Genomic DNA, 4,889 nt, shown 5'->3' on the forward strand with positions numbered 1-4,889 from the left:
TATTGTAAAACACACCTTTTGGCCCCAACTGGGCATAAAGGTTTAACATTTTATATACAAGACATGAGTAACAATGAACAGATATAACACATATACATATTTACATGATGTCAATATTCTAAAAATGGTTCAAAGTAATAGCTACAACTCGAGCTCAAACTTTTAAATTCAAATCACTGAATGCCAACCTACAAAAATTAATACTGTAATTAAGACTATTTGATTTCCTATTGGCTTAAAGATAAAGTTTACATACACTTGGACTATACATTGAACATTTTGTAAGTTAGGGCCGAATGCATAAAACAAGCAATTGCTTCAAGCAAAAGCACAAACTCGTCTCTAGCAAAAGGTCGAGCTCAAGCAATAATTGCTTAACCATATGCATAAACCTTTTGTTTGTGCGTATACCTTTTGCTTGTCCCGCCCAAGCAATAAATTGCTTGCGTTTTCAACAAAAGGGACGTCACGCCTGTGCGAACACCAGAACAAAGGCGAGTGTGACAGCATGTACTAGTAATTGAAAGGGCATGTGTGTGTGGAAACATTTCCTGACATAGCAGAAGAGCTATGAAATGACACTCCAGACGCACATAACACTGCCAGATCGCACGAGGAGAGAGGTCTCCCTGCTCTCCACCGAAGTCAGACATCCTACCTGTTTTTCATCACATTTTGCGTGCTAACCTCTGGACATTCCCGCTGTTGAAACGAAAAAGTTTCTTACACTTCTTAGGAGTAACTTCTTGTAGATTTATACCACTCCTGCACAATTTAGTGTGGTCTTTCTTTTATGAATATGAAAATGATACTTAAAAGGGAACATTCCAGTTAAGCAAAAGCTCAAGCTCACTTTACAGGGCTTGGAAAATCGTAAGCAATTGCTAGCAAGAACAAGCAAAAGGTATGTTTTATGCATACGTTTTTAAGTAAATGCTTGGTCTCGAAGCAATTGCTTGCCGGCTGCAAGCAATTGCTTGTGCTTGCTAGCAAAAGCTTCTGCTCGCAAGCAATAATTGTTTGTTTTTATATGCATACGGATTCGAGTAAAAGGCTAGCACAAGCAATTGCTTGCGTTTATGCATTCGGCCCTTTATCATCATTAAGCCATTTTTTGATAATACAGTATAATTCTAACAAATACAATAGAAAAGAATAGTTATCTTAATAACAAGGGGACACTATCAAGCTGGCAGGGGAGGGGTTGGTGGTAGGGGAGATGAGTGGAGAGGTATCAGCTATTACTAAAAGTAGTGGGGTGAATCAATTTGGGCCGAATGCATAAAACAAGCAATTGCTTGTAAGCAATTGCTTCAAGCAAAAGCACAAGCTCGTCTAGCAAAAGGTCTAGCTCAAGCAATTGCTCAAATCCATATGCATAACCTTTTGCTAGTGCTTATACCTTTTGCTTGTCCCGCACAAGCAATTGCTTGCGTTTTCAACAAAAGGGACGTCACGCCTGTGCGAACACAAGAACAAAGGCGAGTGTGGCAGCATGTATTTGAAAGGGCATGTGTGTGCAGAAACATTTCCTGACATAGCAGAAGAGCTATGAAATGACACTCATAAATGCACACACAGACGCAAACACACAACTACACACACACTCCACATATCACTAGCTGATTCCCATCACTGCTTACAGTAGCCCGGATCTGCCAGATCGCACGTCATTTGCACGTGGTGAGAGGTCTCTTTGCTCTCCACCGAAGTCAGACGTCCTACCTGTTTTTGATCACATTTTGCGTGCTAACCATTGGACATTCCTGTTGTTGAAATGAAAAATTTCTTACTCTACTTATGAGTAATTTCTTGTAGATTTATACCACTCCTTCACAAGTGTGGTCTTTCTTCCATGAATATGAAAATGATACTTAAAAGGGAACGTCCCAGATAAGCAAAAGCTCAAGCTCATTTTACAGAGCTTGTAAAATCGTAAGCAATTGCTAGCAAGAACTAGCAAAAGGTTTGTTTTATGCATACGTTTTTAAGCAAATGCTTGGTCTCTTAGCAATTGCTTGCGGGCAGCAAGCAATTGCTTGTGCTTGTTAGCAAAAACTTCTGCTCACAAGCAATTGCTTGTTTTTATGCATACGGATTCGAGTAAAAGGCTAGCACAAGCAGATTATTGCTAGCGTTTATGCATCCGGCCCACTGTATACAAAATAATGTGGTTATGGGAAGGCACTGTATTTTCGTGGTAAAAAAAAAAAAAAAAAAAAGGGGGTTGACTATGCATGCTATATAGTGGAATGAGTCAGTGTACGCAAAATAATGTAGTTATGGGGAGGGCACTATATTCTGGTGGTCGGGGGGGGGGGGGGGTGTCTAGGGCGGCGTTGAGGATCTGAACCATGCTCCAATAGCCTCAATCATTTTACAAAGCTTTAGCAATTTCACCTTACTTTTACTGTTTTTTCCATTTTATGGGTATTTGCAGGGGCGGATCCAGGAATTCCGTAAAGAGGGGGTGCGTTTACAAAATTAAAGGGGGGGGGGCGCACGAACCCCTCCCCCATTTTTTTTCTTTTTATTTCTTTTGTTTCAACAAAAAATAAAGGGGGGGGGGGCGTGCGCCGGTTGCGGTCCTCCCTGGATCCGCCCCTGATTTGGATTTCTATAATCTCGGCAACAAAGCTTGTCTCAAGGGCTTTTTACATTTGCATTTCTTAACCCCGGACTTTCTCTGACCCAGGACTATCGTTAGTCCCGTACCAATTTTTTCAGCTTTTTACACTCGCCAATTAGTCCTGTACTATCTCTTGTCCGGGGCTAAGGAGAAAACTGACCTTTTTACACTCGTATTTCTTAGCCCCGGACTTTCCAAACCACATGAATATTCATAATCACGCTGTGTACTGTACACGTACACGCACACACCGGCAGCACTTGATTACCTCGTTTCTGATTGGTCAGTGAGGGTCGGACTTCGTCTCCGTCGCTTAGCCCAGGATTATTTTTTCGTTCTGTTTACACTCACTTGCTTGGCACCGCAATTGCGGTGCTAACCCCTGCTATTTTGCAGGGCCAGGTAGTACCGTACTATCGGTGGGGCTAGCCCACTTTGGCAAAAACGAGTGTAAACAGAAAGTGGGCTAAGGATAGTCCCGTACCAACGGTGGGGCTAAGGCCCCCCCCCCCCCCCTTAGCCCCACCGTTGGTCCGGGGCTAAGCAAAATTTTACAAGTGTAAAAAGCCCTTTTGAGTATCAAATGAACTACATTCAAATAAACACATGGAATTCATCACCGATTTTGTTTGAGTTACACAGTGGGCATATCCTATCATCATAATTGATATTGCTGTACTTCCCTACATACTACTGGGAGTTTAGAGTTAGCTAAACGGAATTTAGTCAAAGTACTAGCATGCCAATAGGGAGGAAGGAATTGGGAAGACTTGCAGGAGGAGGGAGGGCAAACCGGGCCTTACAAGGGAAGAAGATGAGGAATATCCCCGAAACGGGAAAGAGAAGAAACTAGTTGAGAAGAAAATTAATGTAAAGAGAAATTAGGCTAGAAAGGAGAAGAAAAAGGAAGATGATATAGGAGAGACCGAGAACTAGGGAGAGGTGAGAACAAGAGAGGAAAACCAAGAGTAAACACTCCAGAGTCGTTGCCGATATAAATGGCCGAAGTGACTGCGGGTGTGTATTAAAGTACAATATGGTTGGGTGTTCATCCAAAGAGATTATACCACAAGAGGGCGTAGTCCAGTGGGGAGGCAGCCCACAGAACTCTTTGGACGCACTATTTGTACGCACGCGTATGGCGACTACTTACTCTATAGGTATAATCTCTTTGGTGTTCATCACACCGACCACCTAACGTTTTATTATCAATAGAAACGTGAAAAATCTCACGATTTGCCTGAAATTTTACTCACGTGTGGAGAAAATACTCCGGATTCACAAGCGCGCACTGAAAATGCGATCTGAGGTACGCGCTCTAGATGGCGGCTTCGAACGTGTGGGGTGTCATTTTCTTCGCACTCAGTTGCCCTGTACATTTCAACCGACCACCCTGACAATACGTATCAAGCGCACTTAATGCGTTTTTTCGACAAGCTGCTGTTTTTTTCTAGCAGTCATTTTTTCCCCAATAATATTTGAATATATTTTGAATCCTTCGATATTACTTTTGAAGGACTATGTGATGAATTTGAATTGATTTTCATTAGGAAACTTTTCATCGTAATTGAAATAAATTAGATGAGTCGGTTTGTTTTTGCACATTATTTTTCGTTTCTGCTTCAACTCGTACAGTCGTAGCGGGCGACAAAATAAGTATGTCAAGAAATGTGTAACGTGTGTGTGCACGATCGTACAAGCGGCGGAGTTTATGAGAGAGCGGCATATATAAATGACAATTTTGCGGTCAAAATTGTCAAATTTATTACGGAAGGATACTCTACATCTATAAACAACGAGTCGATCAGCAAAGGTAGGACTAGTTATATGTAGTTACACGATAAATCTTATTCGATTTTGCCTAATTTCGGTAATTTAGAGGGAATACTTATTTATTTTCGCCTAATTTTACTCGGTAGCGTAGCCCAGTGAAGAATCGAACACCGTTGCGCGTAATCCCATGCGTACATTTTCTCGATCTGTACACGCAATGCCATTATAGAGCGCGGTCGGTTGATATGGACCCGGTCGGTGTGTTGAACACCTACCATACTAGTACGATGAAGAGAAGCGCGCGATCGCGAGCTCGCTGGCTGGTTGCCTCTTCATTGCAAAAAGCCATAGTCGAGTCGTGTGGGTGGTTTGGCTGGCATTCAAAGGCGAAGGTGTCGAGCTGGCTCAAGAGGTGACGCACGAGTCGTCGTAATGTAGTGTGTGCATGTGTGTGTGTGTACTAGGCATAGCCCGACGAGTACTCGAT

This window comes from Diadema antillarum, unplaced genomic scaffold, assembly GCF_040938485.1.
Source record: "Diadema antillarum isolate AM-2024a unplaced genomic scaffold, OU_Dant_1.0 seq00000618_RagTag, whole genome shotgun sequence".
Lineage (NCBI taxonomy): Eukaryota > Metazoa > Echinodermata > Echinoidea > Diadematoida > Diadematidae > Diadema > Diadema antillarum.